A 22,446-nucleotide genomic window follows, 5' to 3' on the forward strand; every position below is an offset into this window, starting at 1 on the left:
TTAAATCTTAACAAGACAAATCTGGTAAGATCGAAGCTGTGTTTGCAGTGGCGTCCGGATCAAAGCAGGCAAAACCAGATCCACCATCACCCGACAAGGCCCCACTGCCGAAAGTAATTGCATCAGCCAACCTAGTACTCAAGTAAACATAGAAGCTACAACTGCTATTTGGGGTGATTTGCAGGATATGTCGGCAAGGCTAGAATCTTTCCAAAACAGAATAGAAGATGTGGAATCGCAGGTGTCATCCCTTTTGTTTGCGACTGCCCAGGTCCTGCATTTTTCACAGCACTTGGAAAGACTTCAGCAGGCCATTGAAGACCTTTCCAACAGAAATAGAAGGAACAATGTTTGAATTTTGGGCATCCTGGAAGGCCCGGAAGGCACCGGTATTGGACAATTTGTTTCTCAACTAATTCCCTCCTGCTTGCGCATGGAATTTGAACAATCATTTGAATTAGTGAGAGCTCATAGGACTCCCTCAAGACCCCTGCACAATTCAAAATATCCTAGACCTATCATTTTTAAAGTTTTGCGGTATCCACAAGTTTTGTCAATCTTTGTGGCCACGTGCATGAAGGCCCCGATTCTATATCAGGGCCACACCCCTCTCTTTGTGCCGGATCTGGCAAAATCTACAGCTGAGAAAAGAAAGGCCTTCCTCGCGATGCGACTTCGATTGCAGGCCCTGGGAGCAAACTATGGTCTCCTATACCCAGCACAAATGAAGGTTACCTGCCACAACCAAACGAAGATTTTCTACACAAGCTCCATTAGGTCATTCCAGTGCTCTCCACCCCACTCCCAGAAAAACTCCAGAGACTCCAATCAATTTCCAGCCTCCTCTTCACTTCTCACCACAAATAGATCTTATTGGCATGGGGATGGAAGAAGCAAATCACAAACTAATACCTGTGATAGCATAGCAGATAGGTACAAATATGCAGACAAGAATGATGAACAAAGTGATCTTTACCTGCAGATATTTTCTATGCTTCTGAATGCTAGAACCAGAGATAAAGTTCATGATAATGAGTGAATATGGGTAGGGAATGGGCACTCCCATGAAACACATTTATATGACATTGATGTTAAGACTTCTGAGATAAATGGTTTGTTGTCTGGATTACACCAGCAATGGATTGTTGCTATTAACTGTTAAATTTAGGCCTTTGAGCAATCTCTTTGCTGAATTACTTTTTCAGAAACAACATAACAGTAGAACTGTGAACAACAATGTACTACAGATGATCTTCAATAGGTCTGAGATAACACACCTTAAATACTAATACAATTTCAATAGGTAAAAAAATTGCCACAGTTTGGGCCATCCAATTTCTTTGTTCCTACTACCTTTTGCCTCTAAAGTAGGTTTAAATCTTACCAGCAGATTTGAAAAAAATTAATTTTACAATTACATTTTCCATTTATAATTTACTACTGTATGTTCTTAAGCATAGGAAATCTACTGTTCCAAACATTTGACTTACAAATATGGTATGTAATTATCCATGTAATTGTACAATGATTTAACCAAACTATGCATCTTGCATGTATAGGCACAACTACTGAACGGAAATCAAATATCTGCTTTGCAGTTCCCTTTATTATATTGCCCCAAACTTTTACCTTATAAAGTCTAACATGCCAGAAAACATTTTTGTATAGGAAATATTTTGTCTGTTGACCACAGTCCCAATCATATACTGGATGGCTGAGCTGAGGTTCAATTATAAAAAATGATGTTTGAAATAAATTGAATTTACTCTGTTGGTAGGATTAGATTTGTCTTTTGATGTATAATTTCAATTTTAGATACTTCTGTCAAGTAGATTACAAAAGGCAGGCATCTGAAAAATAGAAATTTTTTTCTGGACGGTCATTTTTATGAAAATTCATTCATTCATACAGGGGTGAAAAAAGAAATTACTGGTGTTAAAAAAAATTATATTATCTTGAGTTCTAATAGAAGGAAGCATGATTTCTTGATTAACTGAGAGCACTGGACTATGCATTGTGAGAACTCAGGAAACATCAATTCAAATTCCCTTTACAAAAACACCCTGTGTGACATTGGACTATTAACGTCACTGTATTTTTCTGTGCAGTACTAGCCATACCTATAGGTAGACGAGACAGTGGACTATCTGGAAGTAGCAAAATTCTTAAGGTTTTGTTCACCCAAATTGTCAACTGGAGAAAAAACTTGAATATGAATTTTTGTAAAAGAAAATTTCCAGGTAATATTTGTAACAAAAACAAAAACAAATGGAGCATATTAAAAGTTAGTTGGTGAGGAGGTCTCATTACAAATATTCTGTTAATACCATTCACTAGAAGTTCAGACATGCCTGTGAGGATGAAGTCACCCTTAAGATGTATACATCTCAAACAGTAGTATATTTACTCAAACCTATGGCAAGGAAACTGTGAATACTGCCCCAGTTGCTCAGCTCCCATTAAATCCTAGGAGAATTATTTCAACACTTCTATAACTTTATTGTGCATTGTGTAAAATAGGAAAGCCATCAATAACAAGTCCTCTTAGTTAACTCGATCTGAATGCTCCTCCCCCCTTAATAGATGCAATCTCCCTTTTCTATTCTTAAAACATGGATAAAGATTTCCATATAAAAGCAACTTTTAAAATGCCAGTGTCCACACTAATAGGGTCATTCATCAAAATGCGTTATGGCGCTAACGTTATAATGCCTGCGAAAAGAATCATAATGCACGGCACAAATGCAAATTTTTTGGGGGTGGGATCAGGGAGGAGTTTGGGCAGGATTTAGTTAAATGAAGGGCAATATTGCACCGTACGATAGCATAATGCATGTTATTGCATGGTTTTAACTAAACCTTTTTTCCTGGTGTTAGGCTGTGCGATATGCCTGAAATGGCCATAACACAATTTGCGATAACTTTTGGGAATTGCAATTTGGCCATTTCTGGGCTTGGGGGGGGGGGGGGAGGGGAGGGGCCTCACTGTATGTACCTATATATCTAATAGGTCGAGTGAAGTGTTGGTGGTGGTTTAGGATTTAGGGGTCAGTTTTGCATGTAGTGTGAGACGTACGAGCAGCACTACCTTGGTGAAGATTTGATGTCATTTGGAATGAGGAATGTCTGACAAAGATGAAATTTTGTACTATGTTATCTCATCCTAGCTTGATGGTACCCTGTTATAGAGGCCATCAAGCTAAGGTGAGAGACTTTGTGAGACATTCTACATGCAAAACTGGCCCCTAAACCCTAAACCACCACCAACACCTCACCTCGACCTATTAGATGGCCCTCCTATAGAGATATAAATACTTACCTACTATGAGGCTGTTGTAGATAGTCTCTCTCTCTCTCTCTCTCTCATCACATGAAAATTGTTTTTAACTTAAAAATGTCCATAAACACACCTCTTTTTGTTATCACTATCAATACATTATTAACTTTTTTGATGAATCTATGGGTAAGTGCTATAATCCATCCCAGGGATCAGGGGCTATACTCTATTGTAGATCTTAGTAGGGGTGTGCATTCGGATTGACCGCATTAGTAAAACGCAACTCATATTTTTTTTTTACTTAAAAAATTGATTCGACATAAACGATCGGATTTCCCACATATCGAACATATCTATGTTCGATATGTGGGAAATCGCGATTGTTGAGCCAAAATAAAAATATAAACCCCCTCACCCTCCTTAATCCCCCCCCCGACTTACCACAACTCCCTGGTGATGGAGCGAGGAGTGAGGACGCCATTTCTGCAATCCTTGGCGAGAAGCATGTGACGTCGGCGGCAAGTCGAGTGACGCCGGCGTCACGTGATTCCCGACTCGTTCGCGCCGGACGGCTCGTTCGGCCCAAAAAGAACTTTTGGCCAGCTTGGGGGGGCCTCCTGACCCCCCCAAGCTGGCCAAAAGTTCTTTTTGGGCCGATCGAGCCGTCCGGCGCGAACTCGCCGGGAATCACGTGGCGCCGCGTCACTCAGACGCGACGTCACGTGATTCCCGGCAAGTTCGCGCCGGACGGCTCGTTCGGCCCAAAAAGAACTTTTGGCCAGCTTGAGGGGGTCAGGAGGCCCCCCCAAGCTGGCCAAAAGTTCTTTTTGGGCCGAACGAGCCGTCCGGCGCGAACGAGCCGGGAATCACGTGACGCCGCGTCACTCGACGTGCCACCGACGTCACATGCTTCTCGCCAAGGATTGCAGAAATGACGTCCTCACTCCTCGCTCGATCACCAGGGAGTTGTGGTAAGTCTGGGGGGGGGATTAAGGAGGGTGAGGGGGTTTAATTTTTTTTTTTGCACATATGTACATATACCCAACTCATTGGATTTTTTTTATGTCCATATTGGCCGCAAGTGGGACCCCCTTTCGGACATAAAAAATATGAACATAAAATTTTGCTCTGCACATCCCTAGATCTTAGTGTCATCCACAAAAATAAAAACTTTTCCTTCTATGCAATATTGTAGAAGGGATAGAAGGAAACATGTGTATTTTTGCAGATGACATTAAGATCTAGAGATGTGAATCATGTGCCAGATCGCCTTAACGATCAGATTCGGCTGGGGGGGGGGGGGGGGGGGGGGAATCTGATCGTTAAGATATGTGAATTGGAATTGTTTCCGATTCCAATTCACATCGCAAATTTTTTTTTTAGGGAGGCTCGCGCCGCTAAAATAAACAAACCCACCAGACCCTTTAAATCGACACCCCCCTCTCGACCCCTCCAAAACCTTTTAAAATTACCTGGTGGTCCAGGGGGGCCTCGAGGAGAGATCCAGGGGGGCCTTGGGGAGAGGAGAGATCCAGGGGGGCCTTGGGGAGAGGAGAGATCCAGGGGGGCCTCGGGGAGAGATTTCCTGTTCCCAGGCATCATGCCTGGGAACAGGAAATCTCTCCCCGAGGCCCCCCTGGATCTCTCCTCTCCCCAAGGCCCCCCTGGATCTCTCCTCGAGGCCCCCCTGGACCACCAGGTAATTTTAAAAGGTTTTGGGGGGGTTGGGGGGGTCAATTTAAAGGGTCGGGTGGGTTTTTTTTTTAGCGGCGCGGGCCTCCCTAAAAAAAAAAGGGTCGGGAGGGTGGGGGAGGCTAAGGGGGGGTCGATTTAAAGGGTCGGGTGGGGTTTTTTTTTTATCGGGCCATCGGCGCCATTTTAATTAGTGGCAGCCAAAATGGCGCCGATGGCCCGAGAGCGGTAGATCGCGCCGGGCCACCCCCCCTCCCCACTGGACCACCAGGTAACTTAACATTTTGGGGGGGGTTTGGGAGGGTGGGGAAGGGTAAAGAATTGGTTTTAAAGGGTCGGGGTGGGTTTAGAGGTTGTTTTGGTGTGCCGGTTTTCCCGCCCTCCCTCAAATAATTCCCGTGCCCTATTTAACGATACAATACAAATGCCCCTGATGATAAATCGGGGGCATTTGTATTGTATCGTGCACTCTAACAATTTAGGACGATTTTAAAATTATCTGACGATAATTTTAATCGTTCAAAAATGATTCACATCCCTATAAGATCTGCAACAGAATGGACACCCCTGAAGGAGTAGACATAATGAGAAGTGACCTAAGAAAGCTTGAAGAGTGGTTGAAGATTTGGCAACTAGGATGCAATGTTTTTCTCTTTTGGAGGTTTACCAATTGCTACTCTGCTAGTTCAAAACTGTTTTGTCATTGCTGTTCACATGTTTGGCTGTTATGGCTTATTGTACCATTATTGTATGTACATTTGAAAAACCCTTAATAAATATAAATAATACCTAACATTCTATTTGCTTTTTTGACCACTGCTATACACTGAGATGAGGATTTCAAAGTATTGTCCACTGTGACACTTTGGATAGTGACACCTAAAACAGAACTCAGCATCATGTAAATATCATTTGGATTATTCTTTCCTATATGCATCACTTTGCACTTGTCCACATTACCTTTCTTCAGTTATTTAGATGCCTTATCCCTGAGTCTTGCAATGTCCTCCTGCAATCTCTCATAATCAGCTAGTGATTTAATTACTTTGAAAAATGTTGTGCCATCTGCAGATCTGATAACCTCACTCACTACTCCTTTTTCCAGATCATTTATAAATATACTAAAAAGTACTGGTCCCAGTACAGATCATTGGGGCATGCCACTATTTACCATCCTCCACTGAAAGAAATCCCCATTTAGTCCTACTCTCTGTTTCCTATCTTTTAACCAGATACTAGTCCATAAGACATTGCCTCCTATTTCTTTACCCTTTAATTTCCTGATGAGCCTCTAATGAGGGACTTTGTCAAATGCCTTTTGAAAATCCAGATACACTGTATTAACCAACTAATCCTTGTCCACATGTTTGTTAACCTTTAAAAAAAAATCCAAAAGATTGTAAATCAAGACTTTCCTTTGCATATTCTATGTAGTTATGCCTCATTAATCTATATCTATCCAGAAGGTTAGTAATTTTGTTCTTCAGAATAGATTTTACCATTTTGCCAATACTGACATCATGTTTACTGATATATAGTTCCCTGGATCACCCCTGGAATACTTTTTAAAATGGGCATTGCATTGGCTACCCTTCAAGACCTCAGGTACCATAGCTGATTTGAATGAGAAGATAAAACATCACTAATAATAAGTCTAAAATTTCATATTTTTGTTCTTTCAGAACTGTAGGATATATATCATCTAGACCTGGTGCTTTGTTACTTTTTTAGGCCTGGATTTATCAAAATGCACTAAATATTGCATGCGATAGGAAAAGGGATGTGTTTTATGATAATAGGCTGTTTATCACAAAGTGTGCTATCTTAGCACTTTGCATAGGTATTAGCGCAAACTGTGATAACTTTTTTGTGATGTGCCAGAATTGTTGTATTTCCTACCTACAACCACTGGGGGAGAGAGAGAGAGAGAGAGAAAGAGAGAGAGAGAGACTAACTATAAGGCCCTCATACAGGTAAGGTATTTATACCTCTATATGAGGCCCACCAAGCTAATCGAGGTGAGGTTTAAGTATTAGTGTAGGGGTTAGGGGCCACTTTGACATTCAGAGTGTGACATACGAACAGAACAGTGCACTCTTGTGAAGATTTGATGAACTTCGGAGTGAGGAAACTCACACAAAGATGAGATTTGTGCAATGTTTTCTCAACCTTGGGTAACATCAAGTTTCCCTTATTGTTCTCCCTTCAGTGACTATGTTAAAATTAATTAGGTTATGTTCACTATTACTAAGCAGCCTCATCATCATTACTTCTCACACCATATCCTGCATTGAGGAAGTATCTCAAAATGATAAAGATACATTAGAAGGTGCTGTGTTTTGGACATTGAAGCATGGGCCCTTGGTCGCTGCAAGATATGGCACCTCCCTGCGGGGACTTGTAGCGATAAGCTAGCTCCAAGCAGAAATGGACACAGAGAAGTATAAGAATGTAAGAACATAAGAACATAAGAAATTGCCATGCTGGGTCAGAAGCCCAGCATCTGTTTCCAACAGAGACCAAACCAGACCATAAGAACCTGGCAATTATCCAACCACAAAGAAGATCCCATGCTACTGATGCAATTAATAGCAGTGGTTATTCCTTAAGTAAACTTGATTAATACCAGTTAATGGACTTCTCCAAGAACTTATCCAAACCTTTTTTGAACCCAGCTACATTAACTGCACTAACCACATCTTCTGGCACAACTTCCAAAGCTTAATTGTGTGTTGAGTGAAAAAGAATTTTCTCTGATTAGTCTTAAATGTGCTACTTGCTAACTCCATGGAATGCCCCCTAGTCCTTCTATTATCCGAAAGTGTAAATAACCGATTCACATCTACTCGTTCAAGACCTCTCATGATCTTAAAGACCTCTATCATATCCCCCCTCAGCCATCTCTTCTCCAAGCTAAACAGCCCTAATCTCTTCAGCCTATCCTCATAGGGAAACTGTTCCATCCCCTTTATCATTTTGGTTGCCCTTCTCTGTACCTTCTCCATCACAACTATATCTTTTTTGAGATGCGGCGACCAGAATTGTACACAGTATTCAAGGTGCGGTCTCACCATGGAGCGATATAGAGGCATTATGACATTTTCTGTTTTATTAACCATTCCCTTCTTAATAATTCCTAACATTCTGTTTGCTTTTTTGACTGCTGCAGCACACTGAGCCGATGATTTTTTTTAAATGTTTTATTTATTCATTACTCAATTTTACAATCAAGAAAATGTATCACTTGACATAGAATTTGAAGTCTATCATCACATCATAAATGAAGATAGAATATACAGTTTTATCTTAACACAAGAAAAAAACTGATCCATAACTTGAAGTTAAGTCCTAAAGAAAATGAGAATCCTATTTAAATTTATATAACATACTATAACATTTTAATTAGAAACCACTTTGTATTATTAGCTAAGTCTTCTTAATTCTAGAGATAACATAACCTTGTATTGGTGATATTCATACACTAGGCTCTAGATACCACTTTTCTCACTATCCTGTTCTTTTTCTTCTTCCTTTTTTTTCTAAAAATTGAGATAATTGAGAGGGTATAAAGAAAATAAATTTAGTGCCTTTATAGGAGACCAAAATTTGACAAGGAAATTTTAGTTGGAAGGTAACCCCCTCTGTAAAGCTAGGGGCCTAGGAAGTAGAAATTGCTTTCTCTTCTTTTGGGTTGTTTTAGATACATCCTGATATGTAAACCTAAAAAAGTCTGCATTCTATTTTTTAAAAATAAATTAAAAACCCAATCCCTGTCATAATCCAAAGTAAACATAACAATCTTGATGGCCGGTTTGTCCAACTCTGAATCAGAAGTCTCAAGCATTTCAGTTATATTTAACCTAGAAGCTTTTTCGCCTTGATCACTCTTTGCCTCGCCACTCTCCGTTCTTATTATTCCATTTTTCTGATCTCTATACGGTATATAAAATACTCTAGTAATTGGTGGTGTATTCTCTTCTGATACTTTCAATATTTCTCTTAAATACCTTTTATACATCTCCTTAGGTGGAATAAGAGGCAACTGTGGGAAGTTTACAAAGTGCAAATTTCTCCCTTTCAAAATATTTTCTATATTTTCTAATTTAACCTGTAAATTCAAATTATCTTTAACTAAAGCATTTTGTAAATTTTTGCTAGCCTCCACATCATTCTTGTTTTCATAATTCTAAGTAATCAAACTAGCTGTTGTTTTTTCTAATGTATGAATACGAACTTCATGATCTTGTAATTTCTCAGAATAAGAGCTAATCTGGCCAGAAATAAACCTCCCCAATCCCTCAATAGCCTCCCAAAGTGAGTCTAACGTTATATTATTGGGTTTAATCATTTGAAAGTCAAAAACTGCCTTTATAGGAGTAGATATCTTTTACCTAGGTACTCCTTGCTCTCCCAAGGCTATGCCACCTGCAATTTCACCGCTAATTTTCTGAGCGGTGTTATTGCTGAGATCTCTCAGAGTTGGGTTCCCTGGTAGGCCACCATAACCTTTGTCTGCAACTTCAGCAGACAATGTGGCCACTTCCTCAGCCTAGCCTCTCTGCGATGCTGGATTTGCAGGAGCTTCCCTCCATATCGGCGAAAGTGAGATGTCGATGCCTGGGGAAATGCTCTGCTCAAAAGCAAGAGCATCCCTCCCATGCGGCTCAAGCGCCAATTGTTGCCCAGCTTTAATAAAATGAAAGTCCATTGGGCCAGTCAAAACGGAATCTAGATTGGCTCCAGGATAAGCACACACTTTTGTCCGTCTTTTTCTGGCTGTATAAGGCATTACTATTTTATTTCAACTTTAAAGGAAAATCAGGACCTAGATTCTTTAAACAAAGTTTCTACACAGTTAATAGGATGTTCCTAATCAAAGGAGATTGGAAGGTAGCAGTGTATAATTCAAATATATTATCATAAAAGGAGTACCTTATTCATGGTCCATCTATTTCATCTACACAGCCGAAGAGACGGCTGAGGGGGGATATGATAGAGGTGTTTAAAATCATAAGAGGTCTAGAATGGGTAGATGTGAATCGGTTGATTATCTTTCGGATAATAGAAAGACTAGGAGGCACTCCATGAAGTTAGTGTGTGGCACATTTAAAACTAATCGGAGAAAGTTCTTTTTCACTCAACGCACAATTAAACTGGATGATTTTAATGATAGGTTACAAATTTTAAGTAATAGATCAGAAATTTCATTTTTCAGTTCCTTTAATACCCTAGGATGCATACCATCCGGTCCAGGTGATTTGCTACTCTTTAGTTTGTCAATCTGGCCTACTACATCTTCCCGGTTCACAGTGATTTTGTTAAATTCGTTTGACTCATCACACTTGAAAACCATCTCTGGAACTGGTATCTCCCCAACATCCTCATTAGTAAACACGGAAGCAAAGAATTCATTTAGTCTTTCTGCAATGGCCTTATCTTCCCTAAGAGCCCCTTTAACCACTCTGTCATCTAATGGTCCAACCGACTCCCTCACAGTTTTCTTGCTTTGGATATATTTAAAAAAGCTTTTATTATGAGTTTTTGCCTCTATGGCCAACTTCATTTCAAATTCTCTCTTCGCCTGTCTTATCAATGTTTTACACTTAACTAGACAATGCTTATGTTTTATCCTATTTTCTTCAGATGGATCCTTCTTACAATGTTTGAAGGATTTTTTTGGCTAAAATAGCCTTTTTTACCTCACCTTTTAAGCATGATGGTAATCGTTTTGCCTTCCTTCCACCTTTCTTAGTGCATGGAATACATCTGGACTGCACCTCTAGGATTGTATTTTTAAACAATTTCCATGCCTGTTGAACACTTTTAACCTTTGCAGCTATACCTTTCAGTTTTTTCTAACTATTTTAATCATTTTATCAAAGTTTCCCTTTTGAAAGTTTAGTGTTAGAGCTGTAGATGTACTTATTGTCTCCCTTCCAGTTATTAGTTTAAATTTGATCATGTTTTGATCCCTATTGTGAAGTGACACCATCACCATTACCTCTCTCATGAAATCCTGTGTTCCACTAATAATTAATTCTAAAATAGCTGCAATGTAGATGGTGACCCAAGTAATCGGTAGTGTTCCCAGCCAGAAGAGGAGATGTCTGATGGTAATGTTCCATTCTGAGGGCTGCAAGATGGAAAAGGTAGTTCCACAGTCTCACCAGGTCCCGTGAGGGAGATGAGTCCGGTAGTGGTAGCGAAGCGGGGTAGGCAGAGAACCCAGGCCTAGATGGACAGGCCAGCGAGAGTAGATCCGGTAGTGGTCTGTGTTGCGGGGTAGGCTGAGGATCTGTGAAGAGAGATGAGCAATGCAGAGACAGAACTGGAGTTGTAGTACTCAGTCTGATACTGGCGATTGTAGAGGCAGAGATTCTCCGAGGAGCGGAGGTCTGGGATGAAATAAGGCCCCCCGAGGAGCGGGAACCTTAGGCGTCCTTGAAGGTGGTAGACAACCCCAGAGGGTAGACAGGAGCGAGGCAAGGCCCCCGAGGAGCAGATACTTTAAGCGTCCTAGCTTGTAGCAGATAACCCTGGAGGGTGTAGAAGAGCGAGACAAGGCCCCCGAGGAGTGGGTACCTAAGTCTTCCTGGCGCAAGAGTACACAGAGCGGAGGCACTGGTAGTGAGGCAGGATCGGCATGGAGGATTCCTTGCTAATTCGTATCTGTATTCGTGAACTGAGATTAAATACCATAGCTTGTAATGTCATGCGGTGGAGACGCCCCCGAGGTTCCTGCCATGACGCACATAAAGGACGGGGCTGCGCGCGCGCGTGTGCCCAAGGTAATTCTGGGAGAAAGATGGCAAACACAATCGTCCATGCCAGACTGAGAACACTGAAGGGGTCGGCGTGGAGAAGCAGAGGCAGCCATCTTCCCAAACTGAGCTGAATCAGGTAGAAAAAAGGTGAGCAAAAGAGGGCGCAGCCGTCTGCAACCGACGGGCGCAACAGAAGGGATCCAGAGTAAGGCAACTAAAATAGTGTGCAATCTGCAGTAAAAGGCATATGAGATGGGACTTGAGGATCTAGAGGAGAGGAGAAACAGGGGATTATAATACAGACTTCTAAATACCTGAAAGGAATAATATTCAGGAATCAAACCTTTTCCAATGGAAATGAAGCTGTAGGACTAGGGGTCATGATATGAAGAGGTAGATCAGGAATAATGTCAGTAAATAATTTTTCATAGAAAGGGTGGTGGGTGCCTGGAATGCCCTCTGATAGGAAGTGGTGAAGAATGCTAGTAGAACGCTAGTAGAACGCTAGTAGAATTCAAAAGGGCATGGAATAAACAGAGGCTGGAGGAAAGACTTGAAGATGACCAGTGGTAATTTTAGTGTAACATTTCTTCATGGGGGCAACTTGCATGGAGCAGCAGTTGCAAATCCTAATACAACACATGGGGTTAATTTGTACTTGTATGTAGCAATAGTTACAAACCTAAAAACCTTACTGATCAGAATGATTGGACCTTTTTGGTCTTTATCTGCCAGCATTTATGAAGTTGCTATGTTACGACTTTAGACATTGATGTAAGAAACTAGGTACTGCTCTTTATGTCAGATGTAAACTGAAGAGTTTACATCTGACATAAAGATTTAAACTGAAGAGTTACTAGGTAACTGTGATGCCAATCAGTCAGGACTAACCAGAGAACAGACTCTAGGCTGGACTCTGGCAAAAATCTTTATAAGCTTCTTTATTGTTAAGCAATATTAACATGAAACAAACTTCAACAAAATAATTGTAACTTACAGTTCATATTCTTGAGGCTTCTGATGCTCTTTCTGTGTCTCCCTTATCCATCTGGCCCTTGTCTCTTATCCCCACTTAATGCTTGATCCACCCTATCCCAGAATCCCTTGCTAGGTTGGGACTTAAGGAGGGCCAGTACAGATAGCTGTACCTTTAAAGTACCAGGATTTTAAGGTGCTCTGAGGGAGTTCTTTACATGTTCCCTCACATACCCTCCCCCTCAGCTTGGCCTTGCCACACCCAGCATTCAGCTGTGCCTGGGATAATTCTCAGCTCTTCCTGACCCTGGGTGGGCTACCCTAATTCCATGTGAGCTGGTTCCACAGGGTCATATACTGAAGACAATTTCATCCCAGAATCACCAATATGAAAGCTCAGGAAGGACTCCTGCTTCCATAATGGCTTGACATGCTGTGGTCATCAGCAGAACCTTTCTAATTTGGTATTCCTGTTTTTCCCCACGTATGCAGGTAAATGTCTCTTTTTTCTTGTGATTGATGCACTCTTTTTGGAGGAGGTCCTCAAGAAAAAGAGTCTTGCCAGTCCCTAAATAAACCAATCCTTGGGTGTGGGCTTTGTTGAGTTCCACTTGGATCATGAACTCCTTGCGATGCTGATGAGGGATATTCACTAAACTATTATTTTGTACCTTTGCAAATGTGTTCGCCCACTCTTCTTCCCATTTGTAATTCTCATTCTGGGGTTTTGTTATTGCCCCCTTCTCTTCTTTGTGCTTATCCTCCAACTTGTGTTTGCACTCCATTTCATCTAATCATGGACACTCTTTGACATTATGGTCCAGCTCTTTACAAAAGGAGCTTGCTTACTGTATGGGTTTGTCTTTGCCTTTAGTCATTGTCCTTGAGAGCTCTTATCGGTGGCCTTTCTAGATAGGCAGCGGTCCTCTTGATGACTATTCACCAGCCAATGGTCACAGAAGGGAAAAATGTCCACAATTTTGTTCCTGGGCTGATTTGAACTCCCTGAGGTACCTTTCTTCTTCCAGGGTGAGGATTTTTTCTGCTCTGGAGTTTTTCCTTTATCCTCATACTTTCCAGTCTCATGTTGGCTGGGTCACTAAGCTGACATCCATAACTTCAGGCCCCTCAAATCACCAGTCCCTTGCTAAATGACCTCTTCGACCACAGTTAAGGCACATGGAAGAGACTGTGACCTGGGTTTTTGGTACAGAAGACAGAAGACGAGCTCTCCACTTCTGAGAGTTGCTGCTGGGAAGCTTCACTCTCTGTGTTGCCAGGAACTTTGTATGGACTGTCTTTCTAATCTCCTTACCACATCAGGCATTAACTACACCATCCTCCCAACCCCCACAAAACTTGCCGAAATTCCCTGGTGGTCCAGCGGGGGTCCCGGGAGCAATCTCCCACTCTCGGGCCATCGGCTGCCAGTGATCAAAATGGTACCGATGGCCCTTTGCCCTTACCATGTGACAGGCTATCGGTGCCATTGGCTGACCTCTGTCACATGGTAAGAGCAATGGTCGGCTGGCGCCATCTTAAAAAATGGTCCGAGAAGGGGAGATCTCTCTGGGACCCTGCTGGACCACTAGGAACTTTCGGTAAGTCTTGGGGGATTGTTAGGGAATTGCTGTTTACAGACTTCCTCTAGCAGTTTGGTAACCTACAGATGCTATAAATTGTTTTTGGCCTGTTCATCATCTTACATCAATGATGTCTGTGCCAAGGTTGTCCCTGCCTGCTAATGAGATAGAATCATAACTACTCACAGAAGATTGTCTACACAAGGCAGCCTGACAGACATCTGTTGGAAGCATATATGCTCACGGGTTCTTCTTTGTAACAGACATGGGCACCTCCAGACCTCAGGTGCCATACAATTCCTGTATTTTCACAAAACAACAATGAAAGTGCAGAAGACATCATGCCTTCTATGGGAGCAGTTGGCTATGCATTTTGCACTGTGGCAGTTTTCAGAAAGAGGCTTGTTGTAGGCTCATGAGCTCAATTGCTGGCAATATTATTATTATTATTATTTATTATTTATTTGTTTTTCTATACTGATGTTCATCGGCCATATCACACCGGTTTACAGTGTAACAGAGGGGTCTATCAACATAGACTTCCTATTTTACATTGGAACTTCGTGACATTATATTGAACTTTGTAACATTATGTAACCTTATATATACATTGAACTTTATAACTTACCTACTCTTGCCTTAATGCTATACACAGAGCTGATAACTGAGAGTCTATCAGCACACCCTGCCTTAGCCACAAAGTAAAAAATGCACTAATACCAAAGGAGACACATTATATAGGACAGCAACTCTGCTATGTTAGTCACAAGTTATGTCAGAACATGACCTTTTCTAATTCCTATGTGTCAGCCACGTGGAAAAGCAAGGGCCTCAAACTGGTATACAACTGAAAGATGCGTCTCTGCTTGGACGATGATTATTCTGATAGCGTATCTCCCCTGGAGTCCTCAGACTATGTGTCTTATGGGTGGCCACATATAGGATAAGGACTGTAAATGAAATTAGCAATCAAAACAATCAAACTATTCTGTTTGTTAGCGATCTGGAGGTTTGAAGCGGTTTCTGGTCCCCAGAATGAAGGTGCAGTATGGCGCTCAGAGACACATTGTAGTATTGTGGACTGAAAAATGTGTTTGCTGGCTTCCATCTCTGCTGCACCCAAGCCTCATTCCCGCTTCTATCTGGAGCTGTCTCCACCCCCCTGTGACAACATCATTGGGCATAGAGCACAAAGTTCTGACACCAATGCTGGTGAAGGATCTCCCTTGCTACCTGCCTGCTAACACTGGGATCTCATTCTCCAGCTCAGAGGCCCACGTTGAATGGTGGACTGCAGATTGTGTCTGCCGGTTTCCATCTCTACTGCACACAAGCTTGATTTCCACTTCCACCTGAGTCTGTCTCCACCCCCCCTATGACATCATAATGGGGCGTAGAGCACAAAGGCAGGATGCCACCTCCAGAGAAGGATCTCCCTTGCTACCTGCCTGCTAATGCTGAGATCTCATGCTCTATCTTAAAGACCATTGGATTGTGGACTGTGGATTGTGTCTGCCAGTTTTCATCTCTGCTGAACTTGAGCCTGATTCCTGCTTCCACTTTGGGCTGACTCTGCCCCCCTGTAGAGCACAAAGGCCGGACACCGATGCCAGATGCCAATGTTGGAGGCCCCTTTGTTTGCCCCTTCGTGTGCACCCTGAGTGCTCCCGAATATTTTTATTCTCTCTGTCAATTTCTTTGTTCTAGTTTACTTTCTATATTCCTGATTTCAGCTTTTAATATGTTTTCCATACTGACTATCATAGGGTAGGGACACTATGCATCCGTCCCTATCACCCGACGATGTGCTGATAAAACACTGGCCTCTTTTCTGGTACCTATTAAACTATCATCTATGAAAGTATTACCAACTGCCGCTTTCTTGTCTTTGTCTCTGTTTCTTATAAATGCTCAATCTTTAAATAAGAAATCACTCATTATTTTTTATATCCTCTCTATTCATAAACTAGACTGCTTTGCAGTTACTGAAACATGGCTTTGCAATGAAGATGCTCCTTTGTTGAATCAGTGTGTTGTGTTATATCTTCCATTCAAGAGAAGTCCAAAGGGGAGGTGGTGTTATACTTTTTCATAAAAGCTCTTTTGATTTTGTGAAGATCTATCTGTCAATTCCCCATTTTGATTCTCTTGCTTACAAATAAAGTTTATAAAGTACCTATAATTTACTGTCCACCTGGGTTTCTACATCATAATTTCTCTCCCAATATTGAATTTTTGATGAAGTCCAATATAAATCACTAACAATATTATTTTGGGCGATTTCAATTTGCACATTGATCAGATACTTTTACATTACCTTTACATCCCTCAGCTGACTCCGTTCTTGAGATAATGTCAGCCTGTTACTGGCAGCAATAGATCACACGTCCCACTCATTGAGCTGAACACATCCTTGATCTCATTTTTGTCAACATCTCAGCCTTCTCTTATAACATTGCAGATATTCATAAAGTCCCCTGGTCAGACCATTATCTCATAAATTGTTGCCTCTTTCCTAAAACACCATTGTTCCTTGGTAATAATCAGTCTACAATAATTTGGAAATGAGGTCATTCTGACCAAGATGAGTTCAAGGAAAAACTTCTCCCACTATTATACCTTCCCTCAGACTCCACTGTTTCTTCACTGGTAGATCACTGTGGAACTCTTGTATTGCATCAATTTTTGATGAGTTGGTGCCTGTCTAAAAGAAAATCATGAGGTACTCTCACTCTGTTTCCTGGTATTCTCATAGCCTAGGAGTTATTACGTGTATCTTCCATAAATTGGAAACACGATGGTGCAAGTCACCTTCCCCTGAGAATCATGCTAAGTATAAAAATGAATTGGTCAGATATCAGGTAGGTATCAATACTGCAAAAAAGAAATATTATTATTGGCACATTTCATTGACTCTAAAGAATCCTGGCAAACTGTTTTACACTGCTCAGCATTTAACTTATCCCTTTTCTTCTACACAATCAGACCCTCAACCACCTCTTAATTCTAGTTTACCACAATCATTTGCCTCCTTTTTTACTAATAAGGTATTGTTGCTTTGTGCTCAATTTCCTGCTCAGGTTATCCTTCATGTAGACAATGTTTATACAGGTGAAAGATGGGATACCTTTTCACCAGTCTCCCAACTTGATATTTCTCAAATAATTACCAAAATGAATGTCACAATGTGCCCATTAGATCCATGCTCTACTGCTACATTAAAAGTTTTGCATCAAAATATTGTTCCCATTTCTGTCTGATCTGGTAAATCTGTCCCTTACTACTGGGCTTATCCTGGAGAACCTCAAGAGGGCCTGTATTAAACAACATCTAAAAAATCCTTCTGCAAATCCTTTATTGTTTTTGAGCTTTCGTCCCATTTCTTCACTTCCATTCTTATCTAACATCATTGAATCAGAGGTGTTGTATCAGCTTACTCGGATTTTCAACATGTATGATGTTCTTGATCAATATCAATTTGACTTTAGACAACAACACAATATTGAGATACTATTGTTCTCCTCTATTGTCATTGTCCGCTTTGACATGGGCACCAAATATATGCTGATTATTCTTGACATCGCTGTCACTTTTGACTCGGTAAATCATAATATCTTGCTGAGCAGATTGGCATTTCTTAGAATAGCTGGGTCTATTAGGGCCTGGTTTAGGTCCTAACTTTCTTCACGCACACAACAGGTGCGTGTAAATAAAGAAACATCTGCATGGTTTCCTGTTGTGACCAGTGTTCTTCAAGGCCTGGCCATATCTTCCACATTGTTCAACATTTACCTCACTCCCATTTGCTAGTTATTACCCATTTTGGAGTACATTACATGTACAATTTTTTTTCCACTTAAATCAACATGGGACCTCACCACTCAGTTGCATCATTGTGTCTGTCCTCTCTCAGTGCTTGGCTAAGACATAACAGATTGTCCCTAAATGTGGACAAAACAGAAATCTAAATACTTATACATCATCAAATTGATAATATCCCATCCCATCTTTTTTTGATAGTGTTAACATCAACATTTCAGAACCAGGTATGGAATTCAGGTGTCACTCTGGATTTTACATTTTCTATGAGACCACATATTAAAGCTCTTTCATTAAACTTTGCATGTTGTACAATCTTAATCCTTTCCTTAAACCAGAAGAATTTTGTACAGTGCTTCAATCACTGATCTTTTTTGGTAGGGACTATTGCAGCATTTTGTATATTGGTCTTCCTGCATGTGTTATAAAATTGTTACAGATCACTCAAAACACTGCTGCACATCTCCTTAGATGTGTTCTCTAATCCAAAGATTAGAGAACATATCACTCCAGTTTTGTTATCCCTCCACTGGCTTCCTATTCACAGAAGGATACATTATAAACTTGCTGTCACCATCGACATGTTGTTACATAATGTCAAATCTCCTTGGATTCTATCCATACTAAACATACACACTCCATCCCATAATCTCCAGTCAGCCATACAAAATGTACTAGATGTTCTTTCTCTTAAATTTGCTTGCTTAAATGAGACAAAAAATTGTGCTCTATCCATTGTAGGAACTCTTTACTACTCACAGTCAGGAACATCAGTGAACCAAAATTGTTCAAGTAGGCAGTAAAAACATTTTGAGATAGCAGATTAGCCTCCATAGTTTCCTTCATTCATGTGAGACTCCCTGCTGCTTATATCCTTCTCCATCCAGATATCAGTTATTGTCAGTCTGTTATATCCTTTGTTTCTATTTTTTCTGTTTTTATTGTTACAAATCAGGGTAGGTATATAGCTTCTAAAACAGCTTTGCCTTTGGTTCAATTAGGTGAACCTTTTTTGATGACACATTTGGGAGCAGCAAGTCTGGACTAGGATCCTACTGGAGCAGTTTCCCCATTTGGGAGCAGCAAGTCTGGACTAGGATCCTACTGGAGCAGTTTCCCCATTTGGACTTAACCAGTGCCCTCCTCTGGGTGCTTTAGGGCTGGAACATTGGTGCCTCCTTCTGGGCACTGGGTATCATAGACAATGTCTCCCTCTGTGCACTCAATCTCCATAGGATTATAGAACTGCAGTTCCTTGAAGGTAATGGTAGAGGGTTGGACAAGGCAGACTCCCACTGGGACAAGGCTGTGGCTGCATGTTCTTCCTGGAAAAAATCAGCTGGAATGGAAACTTGCTGAGATAGGCCTGTTGCATTAGACTGTTCTTCCTGGAATGGTCATCTGGTCTAGAGTCCATCAGAGGCTGAGGCAGAACTACGGCTGCTGAATCATACTCCTCTGGATGCAGATGATTTAACAGTTTTCTCACTTCACTCACCAATCAATGAGAGATAATGGAGGTTCATGGGAGCAGAAAATCAGTCTGGCATGGATTCTGAGGAGCAGGATGGGATTTGGTCTCTGAGCTGAATTCTGAAGTGACAGGTAGAAAAAAAATTGCATGCTAGCTTTTTAGCTGTCAGCATTGATCTCGTTAACAAGTTGCTGCAACAGCTGTGGTTCTCTGAGCTCTAGAGGCATAATTTATGAGCTTTGCTTGACTCACAGTTTCTACCAATGGGGAAAGAGCTGGATTAAGCCATGCTTTCACTTGCCCTAAGTTTTCTAAGCTGGAATCAGAAGAAAGTTTTACTTTTCCAGGTAAGGATTTTAAACCACTTGAACAAGCTATGATTGGATTAGCTGTTCAGTTTGAATTAACTTAGTGAACTGTGGTTTTTAAGAGATCTATACTTGTGCTGGGAGTTTCTTTAGTAGTCTGTATATAGGCAGCTTCCTCATTCTAGAGCCTCCATTCCATTGAAAAAGGTTCAACTCCTGTGTATGGAAACCTTTGAGATATTTGAATATCTTTATCATATCTCCCCTATCTCATCTTTCCTCTAGGATATGTATGTTTAGATCCATAAGTCTATGCTCATATTCCTTTGAATGAAAACCACTGACCATATTAGTAGCCATCTTCTGGACAGACCCCATCCTATTTATATCCTTTTGAAGGTACAGTCTCCAGAATTGTACACAGTATTCCAAGCGTGGTCGCACCATGGACCTATAGAGGGAAAATATCACCTTCCTTTTTCTGCTGATTCTTCTCCCTATGCAGCCAAACATCTTTCTGGCTTTTACCATCACTTTATCTACCTGTTTGGCCACCTTAAGATCATCAGATATAATTATCCCCAGATCCTGCTCTTCCTTTATGCTTAGAAGAATTTCACCTCCAATATTGTACCTTTCCCTTGGATTTTTGCATCATAAATGCATTTCTCGGCATTTTTTAGCATTAAATCTTAGCTGCCAGATCTTAGATCATTTCTCAAGCTTCACCAGCTCCCTCCTCAAGTTTTCCACTCCTTCCTGGTTATCCACCCTGTTACAGGTTGTCACTCACAAAAATATTGAAAAGAATAGGTCTAAGGACAAAACCCTGAAGCTCACTGCTAGTAACAACCATCTCCTCAGAGAAAATGCCATTTACCACTACCCTTTGTTGCCTGACACTCAGCCAGTTTCTAATCTAGTCAGTCACTCTAATAACCATTCCAAGGCTGCACAATTTATTTGTAAGACTTCTGCACAGAACCATGTCAAAGGCTTTGTTGAATCCAAGTACAGTACGTCTAGTGCCCTTTCTTAATCCAACTCTCTGGTCTCCTTCTTCATCTCCTTCCTCTCTGGTCACCCAGTCAAAGAAATAGATCAGATTAATCTGACAAGATTTACCTCTGGTAAACTATGCTGCCTTGAGTATTGCAATCCATTGGATTACAAAAATTGCACTATCTTTTGTTTTATCAGAGATTTCATTAGTTAGCTCACACAGAGATCATACTAACTGGCTGGTAGCTCCCTGCTACCTCCTTACTTCCATTTTATAAATAGGAACCATTTCTGCCCTTTTCCAGTCCTCTGGAACTATTCCAGACTCTGAAGAAGCATTAAAAATGTAAGCCAGTGGAGCAGCCAGGACATCTCTAAGTTCCCTTAGTACCCTGAGATGTCAGTACTAAGGGAATTATGTATCCCAATCCAAGGGTACTGAGGGAATGTAAATATCTTAGCTTTTAAAAGACTGCATTCTAAAATGACTACTTGCTTCGCTATAGACCATGTGGATCCTCATTTCTCTGTTCATCACTATAATAATAGCTTGTTCTTTCTTTACCACCTCAATATTCATCCTCATCTCCGGGTCTTCCTTGAAACAAAATGCTTGGAAATAATTTGCCATACTTTTCTCCCAAGCCTTGAGATCGTTGAACTTGAGAAATCCATTCTTAACCTTTCCCTCATCATTGAAAGTATAGCCAGCCAATCAGGAACTGCCATTAGTGTCTTGCAACAAGTTATCTCATCCTTATCTGGCATGGATCTGAACACTCATATGGCCCAGGACATATTATTAGAAAAAGAAGGAAATGTTTGCCAGGTCATAAATACCTCCAGCTGTGTTTATATTGACAAACAAGGGATTACCCAAAAATCAGCCTTTAATTTATGGGAATGGGCAAACCAGGCCCATGACTGAATTGAGGAAATGAAAATTGAAGATGGTTGGGATGTTTTATATATTTGATTTTTGATTGGGGTTGGATTGGTTATATATTGTATGCATGTTTCCTTGGGAAATTTGTTATGTCTTTCTGCAGGAAGAATCCTACCTCTGCATCCTCCATCACCCTTGCGGCAGTGTGTATCTATCTAGCACCTTCACCGTCTTTGGAGATTATGGAAACGTCCTCCCTCAGGGGTTCATATAGAGTTGCATGTTTGTCTGAATGGATTCAGAGAGAGTGCCCCCAAGGATTCTGATCTCTAGTTTATCTTAAATAGATTTATGACAACTGCCTGCAAAGAAGAAGGGATCTGTGGAAAAATTCAGGGATTCTAACTTTGAATTCCTTTGTTAGGTATGCAGACAGTTGTCATAAGGTTTGAGACTGCATTCTTTAAACTAGGAAATATAGTAGAAGCTGCTTGGGTATAAAATGATAAAGTAAGCTAAAAAGCAAGAAAACATACACCAGTAATTTAGAGGGATTCGCTGGTTTGAATCCCACCTATATTAATGCATTGTGGCTGACAAGGCTCTGATACACAGTTAGAAAAAGAAACTTCATTTTTGCCTCATATAAGGCTAAGGCAAGGTAGC

Source organism: Rhinatrema bivittatum, chromosome 2 (assembly GCF_901001135.1).
Source record: "Rhinatrema bivittatum chromosome 2, aRhiBiv1.1, whole genome shotgun sequence".
Taxonomy (NCBI): Eukaryota; Metazoa; Chordata; class Amphibia; order Gymnophiona; family Rhinatrematidae; genus Rhinatrema; species Rhinatrema bivittatum.